This window comes from Botryllus schlosseri, chromosome 9 (genome assembly GCF_051294905.1).
Source record: "Botryllus schlosseri isolate E-star chromosome 9, Bs_hap1, whole genome shotgun sequence".
NCBI lineage: Eukaryota > Metazoa > Chordata > Ascidiacea > Stolidobranchia > Styelidae > Botryllus > Botryllus schlosseri.
Window position 1 is genome coordinate 11,137,129 of NC_137244.1, and position 11,039 is coordinate 11,148,167.

General features: G+C 40.2%; 1 long non-coding RNA gene across 1 annotated transcript in view; it reads left to right on the plus strand.

Moving 5' to 3' along the window:
- Positions 1–11,039, plus strand: part of LOC145446576 (uncharacterized) — a 219,604-nt gene that overhangs the window by 115,873 nt on the left and 92,692 nt on the right. The gene's annotated exons all lie outside the window — the stretch shown is intronic.

Sequence of the window (11,039 nt, forward strand, 5' to 3'; positions counted from 1 at the left end):
ATTTGTAGTGATTAAGAGATTGCAGTCGTCAGAATCTGCTTAGGTCATCGCAGCGTATTGATTCGTAACCACATGCAACCTGTTATGATGCTATATTATTAGTGCAATATGAGTGTGAAACATTCGATATCACCAAGCAGAGTTGAAAAAGTGGATTTAACAATACTTCAACTTGAAACCGAACAGTCAACACACTGACTTGCATACGCACTCGAGTCCTAACAACATGACTCGGACTCGATCCTCTGCTCGCCGACTTGGACTCGGACTTGACTGAGTGGAGGATTGAAAATGACTCGACCTGACTCAAGTCCAAACTATAAAAGTGAGATTGATTTGTGCCTCGGAACCTTGTGAGCTGGTTACAACCCTAGGTCAATGACGATTGGTCAGGTATAGGTTTGCTTTATAGTAGGGATGGTGTGAACGTGAGGCTCACGTTCGCGTTCTGTGTGTGAACCTCAGAAATTTAGAGCTTCACGTTCACAAACGAACCTTGGTAGGTTCTGCACCGTGAACCTTTTTCACATATTACAATTTTCACTTCATTACAACATCTTTGGTTGAAATTTATTGCATTTCAACTGCGGGCCACTCTATGCATGGCGCTGGCAGCATAAAAAATCAACACTAAACGAGCATGCACCTTAACAATCTCAAAAATTGTACATGTTTTGCTACAAAAGTTTGCTCTAAATATCTAGTTTTCCGTTTGTGAATATTTAGTGACTGTGTGCTTGACCCGCAATCACACAACATCAAGAGCGAAATACACTACATGTAGTCAGCAATTGATGCTTATTGAACCAATCAATGAAATTGATATCGTTGTCTGATGTAAAAAATTTAGCGGGCGTACGGGGTCAATCTTGACTTCATATGTTTATTGTGTCATAAAAACCAAATCCGTGCACCCGGGGTGTTGTCTACTGCTGTATATCCTGTTAATGAAATAATATTGGGAGCAAGCAGAGAAACCTTTTTACACTCTGCTCAATATGAACAAAGCGATACTCAGACGCCGAATACATTGTCCGGTCTCGCCTAGACCGTTAAGGCGTAAGCTTATATGTTCCCTTGCAATTCCTCGTCGAAATTATTGGCAAAGCGACGGAATATATTAATTCTGTGGGATTATTATATCATTTCATTGCCCCAGTTGATACATCTGGCGACGTTTAAGACGTCAATGTGTACTTCAGCATTGTGGCATTATGTGGTCAGAGTCGTCCCTAGGTATCGTGTACAAGTAGCCTACATTAATAATAGGCTATCACTTATCTGAAAAGGGTGGAAATTAGCAATAAGACGTCACGTGACGTTATGAGGTTCATGTTCGCGTTCACACAGAACTTTTCAAAAAGGTTCGCGTTCATACGAACCTGAACCTTTCAGAGGTTCACACCATCCCTACTACATAGCCCTTGCGGAACAACTGTAACGTAATATGAGAGTAGTAAAGGTTATCTGTATCTCGTACAAAGCAATTACCAGAAGACTAAAACGAGTTTGACATTTATCTAATCGAAGCTGCGTGCGAACGACTTACAACCATAGATATCATCTCGGGAATCTGGGCTACCAAAATTGATATAATGACCGAGGTTACGCAGTCGAATCGACCGTAATCATAATGATATGGAGTCTTTTTTTGAAGTATTCATGGTGTTTGTCGACTACTACGGTCATTTACACCAGGTCGATATTATTTATTCTTATTCCGTAACTGCCGACTTATAGCACGGCCCACTTCTAGGCTTTTTGTGAGACACCGCTTACGCGGATGAGGTGGCGAGGTGATATGGAGTCAATCAGGACACAGCTTCTTTTGATATCTTGAATGAGATAAAGTCGCCAAGTTCAATTTTCGAATCAGTCTTCAAACTGGCTTTTTACTCCGACGCATAACGTAACTATATTGCTCAACAAAAATACATGGATATGGGAAATTGAAACTTCCGATATTAAGTCGTGCAATGATCAAAAACGGTAACCACCCATAGCACTCCGAGCCTAGGATTGTGCATGAAGCCAATGGAACGTAACATTGCATGAACGAACTAAAGCTTCGTGCGGTAATACCTCGTGGAATCGAAGATTTACTGTACTTATCGTGCACAATTTATTCCAACTGTATCGTATCAGATAAAAATACAACCTCGCTTCGAAGATATATAGATCTTGGCTTGTATATAAGGCCCGCGAATAGAATTATTAAAGTAGACACGATCGTCTCTTCTTCCTATCAAATACCATCTCTTTTTAAAACCTTGTCACATCACTCGTGAAAGTAGAAGACTACCATTCAATTGTCCTCATTGAGCCTAATATAGTAGGTGTCAATGCATTTGCTGCACTTTAACAAGCAAAGGTTATAGATGGTAATGAAGGACATACAAATAATTATTGTGCTTTATAAACCACCCTGCGGGAGTTTAGTTTCGCAACCCTTGCCTGTACTATTGTCGTCTCAATGAAGACAATTAGAAAACAGTAGTCTCCAAATCACAAGAATGACATGGTATGGGTATACGAGAACACGGTTTTATTTGGAAGATAGGCCTATGTCATGATTCTCATCCAAATGATGACATGAGATTCCTCCATCATCCTATCAGTGGATGAATCGAGTTCACTACATATAAACGTCTAGCTAGAAGATAATATGACTCCACTGCGGAATGTCGAAAATAATGTCTCATGACTTGTAATTCGTAATTCTCTTGCTAATACAATACAGTCCTGAAAAACCCATATCATAATGCATTGTAAATAATACACCTACAAGATACGTTCCGATTTCTCTTTTGGGAAAAATATTTTCTTATTTTTCACCCTCCTTGTCGGTTTACTACCTCTTCGTGGTCGCCGATTTCGACGTAGAAAGTATTTCTTAGCGTTCTCTATCACAATCGTTGTAAGGGGGCCATCTTAATGAAGGTAGGAATATCAGGCTATCAGCGTCGTGTTTCCTAATAAATTAACGATTTCGGTATCCAAACGCTTCCACCGACAATCTCCTTTTAAGTGATGCCAATTATAATTTCACTGTGACCATCAATCATAAACAAATCTACATATGTTACTCAGCAAAATATCTCGGCGTCACCATTGATGCCAAAATGTCTTGGGAGCAGCATATTGAATGCACAATATCAAAACTAGCACGGTGCGTGGAAATAATGACTGGTCTGCAATCTTTGGTTTCTAGATCAATATTTAGAACCATCTACTTCTCACTTTTCCACTCTCATCTGCAATATGGAATCGCAGTATGGGGAAATGCACGCACAACATTTTTGTGCGGAATTTGAACCCTGCAATATCGTGCGATACGGTTGATCTCATCTGTACCTTAACGTACCAAATAGGCCTTTTGCAGGACTTCGATCACGTGACTAGGTCGCATAGCAACCACAAATTGGTTAGCAAGCTACTTTCTCGCGCACCTGCTTCAGTGCTAAATATCGCATATTGTACTGTTGATTTCTGGTTGTAAACGTTTCGGAAATTTGTTGTAGAAGTCATCAGAGATTCACCTATGCTAGATGTCAATCATGTACAAAGCATTTAGAATGATATCGTCAGAATTACGCAGAAATCCATCGGTAACGTAGTCGTATTACGGTACTCAACTCTGATCATATGTACTTAAATTTATGCATTGAAGTAAAGCGATTGGTTTATGTTCTGGTAAGAGTATTTGTTAGTTCAAGCAGAACTATTTGTCTGTTGTGGAGCCTGATTTTGGATGGAAGATATGACTGAAGCAGCCGGGACCCGCAAGGATCAGGATATATTGTCTGCTGGTTTGGGTGCTGGCGTGCTGCTATAAAACCGCTGAACACATCTGAAGTATCTTTTGGGAGAACCTGCCATCAAGACTAAGCAAATCAGTGCAAATTGTTGCCTTATACAATGCCGATCTTATTAGCACTACTTCACAACTGCGATTGAAGTGGATTTGGCAAATCACACGTGATTTTGATAAATAGTTGATGTCACATATGTGCGCTATTTAGCGAACTAAGGGAAGTAACTATCAAATAACTCTTAGAGCAGCTCAAACGCAGTGACAAGATCGGTCATCCTATACCCAGAGGTGGTCAACGTGGTCATTAGGGTTGTTCAAAATTTGGAAAATGTTTGGAATTCTGCGTGTCCATCGCTTATTCTGTAGAATATTGTTAAAAAACAATAATGGGCTTGAAAGAAGCTCGCAGGAGAGCCGCTAACATTTGTCTAAATGCGTTTGAAAGTAGCCGTCGGCGAGTGGGCGGGGAATCGATGAAGTGGGCGGGCAAAGAGAAGCCATTAATCCTGATTGGTTGAAGCCGGTAATAATAAGCTAATGATTGGCTGAAAGACCGACTTTGTGAACACTGCTGGTAACGATTTTTGCGTGCTGTTGTGCAGTCGTTTCTGTTGGTGGCATTACAGACATGATATATTGCCTTTGTTAATGTTGTCACCAAGAGTCCATAGTACAACATCGCAACCGCCCAAGTTAATATCTACCTGCAGAAAGTGCTATGTATTGCACAGGTGCTCTCTCTAGTTGAGATACGAATAAACTAGATGCATGCATATTGCTACCTTTCCAAAAGTTACTGACAGTGAGTGAAACTCAAAAATTTACCACCAGGAGTCAACATCTCAGTAGTACTCGTTATGACTGGTCGACGTCTCACCCATAAACAAACGCATATTACACTTTTTATTCACAATTGAATGAAGGCGAAAAGCACTATTTACAAAAGACATTAAAAAAGTACGTTGCAGATCAGTGTTGCATTGTCAGGCACAAGTTGCAGATTACAGGCTTTTGATTAGAGTTGACTTCCTGCTGTCTCCAACTGTCTTCCTATGCTGTTCCACAGCTTGAAGTCTCTTTGTTGTTCATTGTCAGTCAAGATTGCAGCATAGTCTGTGCTTAGCTTTACACCTCGTTCTGCGGCATCATTAACGACTTTGACAGAACTGATGTAGGAGCTCATTCTGGTGTAGGAATCTGATAAGTGCCAAACATCAACCGGTTGAGCTAGCCACGCCCCAGAGCATTCAAAAACATCAAATATGTACCACGACTGTGGCCCAATAAAATCAGACAAAGTAGTGTCCTTGTTGATGCGTACAGTTGCATTCAACGAGGGCGGGCCTCTCCTGAAACTTGAAGTTCGCTCTACCTGTAGGAGCGTCTTTGCCATATTTTCTCGGGTTTCATTGCTTTCACTCGGCAAAAACAAGGCATATACAGCGGTTTCCTCCACGATATACCAGTCATGCTTTAAAAGCTTTTGTGAAGCAGCTTTGGAAACTTGTTCATCACGTTCCTTGTAACTCAACATGTCCTGGATGAATCTCAAGTCATTACTGGCTGCATCACGACCGATGCTGGAAGCAACCCAGGCAGGGATATAGAAGAGAACTAAAAGTAAATTGAAGCGATGCAGCAGTTCCACTTCTTCAGATTTGTAATGTAACTGATCAGCCCACATGAACATCTTCTGAGCATACAGAATTGTGCCCATCCACCTTGCATGGTGTGTTGCACCAGGTTTGTGATGATGTATATCTCCATCTGCACCGAGAAAAGCAAGAGCATTAGTCACACATTGTTTGTAGTCATCCCGTGTGAAGAAATCTTCTCTGGCGAGTAGTAGCTTGAAGTTCTCAACTGTCATTGCTGCTCGTTCTTTAAAGCATATAGGAATAGTCAGAGTCTTGAATTGCTGTTTTCTGTCAAGACTGCTCCAGCTCTTCTTAAGGTGGGCAAACCATGTGTTCTCTGGTCCGGTTGTTGCTTTTCCAAATAAACATTTCCAGACGTCTTTGACTACTAGCTCATACACATGGTGCCGACACGCATGGTAAAAAACCTTCTTTCCTAGAAGGTCCTCAAGGATCTTCGCTGCACGCTTCTTCCAGCCGCTGTTGCTTGCTGTGGTGTCAAAAACCAAAGCTGTAACAGCATCTTGTATATCCCACTTTTTAATTATGTCGAAAGTAGTTTCAGCTTGTGTCTGACCTGCCGCATTTTGTATCTTCTGAATTCCAAGTAGTTTTCCTTCCGAATATTGAGGTTGACAAGATAGAACAATTGACAAAGCTTCATATCGATTTCCTAATCTATCCTCTGTGAGCTTTCCATCCCAATGAATGGCAACATGCTGTGGTCTATTTTCGGCAAATTTTTCCAAAATGTCCTGAGATATTTCCAGGCGATTTGTTTCCCTGGCTCTCTTCGTTGAAGATCTTGACAGGGAGAACATGGCTATATCTCCTCCACAAGCCTTGATAAATGCTCCCATCAGCATCGTTGCATCGTTGTCAGTTACTTGCAATCGATCCAGAGCTTGGGAAACATGCGTATTTTTCATAATATTTTTAGGTGCCATCAGTTTAATGGATTGGGTCGAGGTGCCAAGTCCAAGATCAGCATCATAGTCAGAACTTGAACTCAAACTGTCACCCTCTTTTGAAGATGACGATGATGCTAAAACAACATAGTCACAACTTGAGTCGTGTGAAACGTTTTCAACAGTTTGATCTGCAATGGCTGCTGTTTTCTTTTTGAGGTCTTTAGCCAGAATTTTGTCTCTTCCCAACATTATTGACTGGCGAGATTGCCGTTGATCTTCATAAAATGCAATGTCTTCAAGCTTTCTTTCATGTGATAGATAAATGTCATTTTTTTATTGTTGTTATGGCATCTCTACTTCCAATATCCCACAGCTTGTCCAAATCATCAGTGAATTTTCTCCTCTTACCCTGGGATCACTTTCCTATTTCGGATTCTTCTTCAGATCACGCCATCTTTCGTGCAGGTTTTGAAGTGATCGCACCACATGTGATTTCTGCATTGTCGCAATTCTCGCCATTTTCCACACTGTCATTACATCATCCACCACCACAGTACATAGTTCATGAGTAGGGGTTGACTGAGGACAATGCTCTTTCAGATGCAGCAAGTAACTCATTTCTTCTCGTATAGTAGGTAATCTCGAGCCACAGATGTAATCGCAAGTATATCCGACCAACTACTGCTCAGATTTGGATCTTGTTCTTCGCTGCGGCATGTGTGCAATCTTTCGCCGTTTTGCCTCTGCCATGACTGCACTATTGTTGCTCCAAAGCATAAACTACTGCTATCGACTGTGAAGCATTCAAAGAACACGTGTTACAGTACTGCTAATGACTCATCAACACACAACGCGCTTGTACAGAACCACAACCGCTACTAACAGACTCTACCTCAGCAAAACAGACTTTCAATTTAGTAAAGCAAAGCTCCCGAATCCGAGTCAGCTGTTGCAGTAATCAGTGAAGCTTAGCCGATTACCCAATCAAGAACCGTGGTTTCGTGATTGCCCGCCTCTGCTGTCGGTTGCCCGCCCACTCTTCAACAACGACTTTCAAACGCATTTAGACAAATGTTAGCGGCTTTCCTGGGAGCTTCTTTCAAGCCCATTATTGTTTTTTAACAATAATCTAAAGAATAAGCGATGGACACGCAGAATTCCAAACATTTTCCAAATTTTGAACAACCCTAGTGGTCATTGTTGGGAACCGAGTACAAGTAATTTTGCCTCAATTTATACTCCAGTACAAGTAGCACTAATTACTTCCAGGACATGTCCAAAGTACTTCAAGTGGAAGTAGAAATGAATTTCTGAAAAGTAGTCAAGAAATTCGTTACATGAAGTAGATTTGGTTGGGTCCCTTAGTTTTAGAAATTAATGCCACGTGACAACTGTAAACATTTCATGTTGCATCTTCTTGATCAACGCAAAAGGGTGATAACACCACAAATATGTGCAATTTTCAAAAATTAATTTAGTTACCGTGGTACTGGGGCTATTTTGCCCAGTTGTTATGACAACCTCACGCTTGAAGGGGATGCAATCATGCGCCAAAGCTACTTTCTAGTTGACAAAATCCCCAAACTGACAAAAAAGTACTACCTAAAAAGTGTCAAGTAGAAGTGGAAGTAGCCTAAACTCATAATGACGCTAGTACTCAGGTAAAATAGTACTTCGTTGCTGACCCCCTCTGTGTATTGGTTCAACCAACTCAGAAACATCCTCTAAAGACGACGAACATTGTTTCTTTTGCATTGACTCCGTAATATTCTGAACTTATGATATTCTTTGATTCATTGAATTTACAAATAAACTTGGAAAGAAGTGCAATTTATTAATTTTTGTGCATTCGATACCCAGAGCATAAGAAATAGTTGAAGAAAAATGCATGTTAACCTTATCAAGTTCAATAACTGCCGAGACTCTTATGCCTATGTATTTTCATCTACCTCCATAGCCACTTGTCTAGACAGATTCATAGCACCTACGGAAGAGCGCTTGTCTTGCTGTACACAAATGAAATATCATTTTCGAAGCAGACATCAACACCGGGAAAGAAGTTCAGGACAGTTAGTCAGTGGCCAGATCATCTGCTGACATTTTCTGTTGGCATGAAACCACGCTGCCTTCTACTGCATGACCGAATTTTATGTGGTGATAATAATTGGCTCCAGGCTGAATTCTTGACGAGGGCATCATCAATTCTTAGTTGCCTATGTTCGGCTCTCTTGGGATAATCCATCAAATCATTAATTCGTATACTATGTGGTATAGCCATGTCTTGAAACTCAAGATATTTGCACTGTGCCAAAGAGTGAAGTAATGCAATCCAGGCAATCAATCAAGTAATCCAGGCCTCGGGACAGTTTGTTGCACCCTCAATTGGAGCTGATGATCATTTTTCTTCGGGTAGTGGCACTTGGCAGCATGACAGAATGATCAATAACTTGTAATATAGGTGTAGCGGTCTAAATATTTTGAATTGTTTAACTGAGAAGCCATACAATAGCATAGGATGTTTAATATATATATAGTATGTAGCACATGGCATGAATTCCTAACACATCAACGTACTGGCACTGGCAGTCATTGTCTCTAGGCTTAAAAATAGCAGTATCCTATATATATTGCAATCGATATCAATCATCAAAATGCTGCAATGATTATCAACTACCACTACAATACAACTATAGTATAGTATACTTACTATCCACACCTAACTTAATGCTGCAATAAATATCACGCAGTCAATGTCCTGCAATGTCGAATTTTGTGTCATAAAATCATAGTTGGCTACCAAATAACAGCTACAATGTCGATCATTTTGACGCAAGGAGTTTACATAGTTCATGAATCGAAGACATCAAACATATTTGAATCCTTGCGCATTTCCATGACACTTGCGTTTTATATAAAACGTTTACAGCCCGAAAACGATAATATACTGTATCCGAAATACGTCTACGTTAACGACGAATTTCTGCGTAATTCTGACGATATCATTCTATATGCTTTGTACAGGATTGGCATCTAGCATAGGTGAATCTCTGATGACTTCTACAACAAATTTCCGAAACGTTTACAACCAGAAATCAACAGTACAATATGCGATATTTAGCACTGAAGCAGGTGCGCGAGAAAGTAGCTTGCTAACCAATTTGTGGTTGCTATGCGACCTAGTCACGTGATCGAAGTCCTGCAAAAGGCCTATTATCGCCTTACTACCGTAAGCATCGAATTTTGCGAGTTGACGAATTATATCGCTTCGAAGTATCAAAAGTTATTCGTAAATATTTTTCCAATAGTTTGCCTCCTGCGTTTGATGACTTTTTCATACCTGCTAAAAATGTCCACTCCCATTACACGACATTCTCGTCAAAGGAAAATATCCACTTACCCCCACGCAATAGCTACCTAACCAAGAGATCTATCGACTACTCAGGACCTATCATCTCGAATGCAACACCACCACATATTCGTGAATTGCCTTATAATAGATTCAAAAAGACCTACTTAATCACCTCCTGTCGTTATACTAACACTGTTGCCCTACCTCGCTCAGACATTGCTCCATTGATCATTTTCTACAATCGTTTATTTTTCTTTTTTCTATTCCTTTTTTAATTAACATTTTTACAGCAAGACTATATAGAGACAAGTGTATCTGTCAGTGTTGGGATGACTCGAGTCATGACTTGACTCGAGTCAGACTCGAGTCAACTTTTTCGAATGACTTGACTTGACTCGAGTCACTCTGCAAAAATGACTTGACTTGACTTGACTCGGCGCTTTAAAAATGTGGATTGACTCGTGACTCGGAGCAAAATTTACGAGTCAATTTCAAGTCATCAAGTAAACGGTGTCGACTAAATCAATGTATTTTGTGCATGTTCGGATTATTCACGATACGCCGTTGTAACTTGTGAGAGCAACCAGTCATTCACTGGTTGTACGTTTCACTGATCTGACATTGTTACATCACAATTACACTGACCGCAAACGAAATGATCACACTTTGCGTTGTCGTAGTAGCAGATTTATTTAATAGCACGATTCTGTCCTTACATTCCACGGTGCTCACCTTCACTTACCCTCTTGTATGATTTAAATCGAACAAATATATTCTATGCATTTATATCCTCACGGATGTGTATAGATGGCTAATGTATTTTACGATATCAATTTCTTTCATCTTCTCGAGGCTTCGTATTCGATCCTCTATTTTGGCTGATAATAAGAGAATGTAGCATGTAGCTCAGAGTTGTCTAACTCAACTGACGTCGATGGTCAAATTCAAGTATTCAGATCACTCGCGGGCCGCACCAGTCAAATGATTCCAAAATATTACTAACTCTTAACACAATATATGTACTTTTTCTTATTCTCGGAATTGGGTGTCAATGTCAGCGATTTTCTCCTGACGATGACTACCATCACAATCCCGCTGTCGGGTGGTTATAATGTGGCCTATTAACATACTCGAAATTTGCTATCTTGAAGGAATATATATTATTAGTATTTCTTACTACAAATTCGAGAAATGTGTTGGATAAAATTACGCAATTTTCAACATATACTCAGAATTTCTTCGCGGGCCGAATGAAATCATTTGGCGGGTCGTATGTTTGACACCCCTGATGTAGCTATACAGTTACTGAAATATTTTATTAGCAGTTC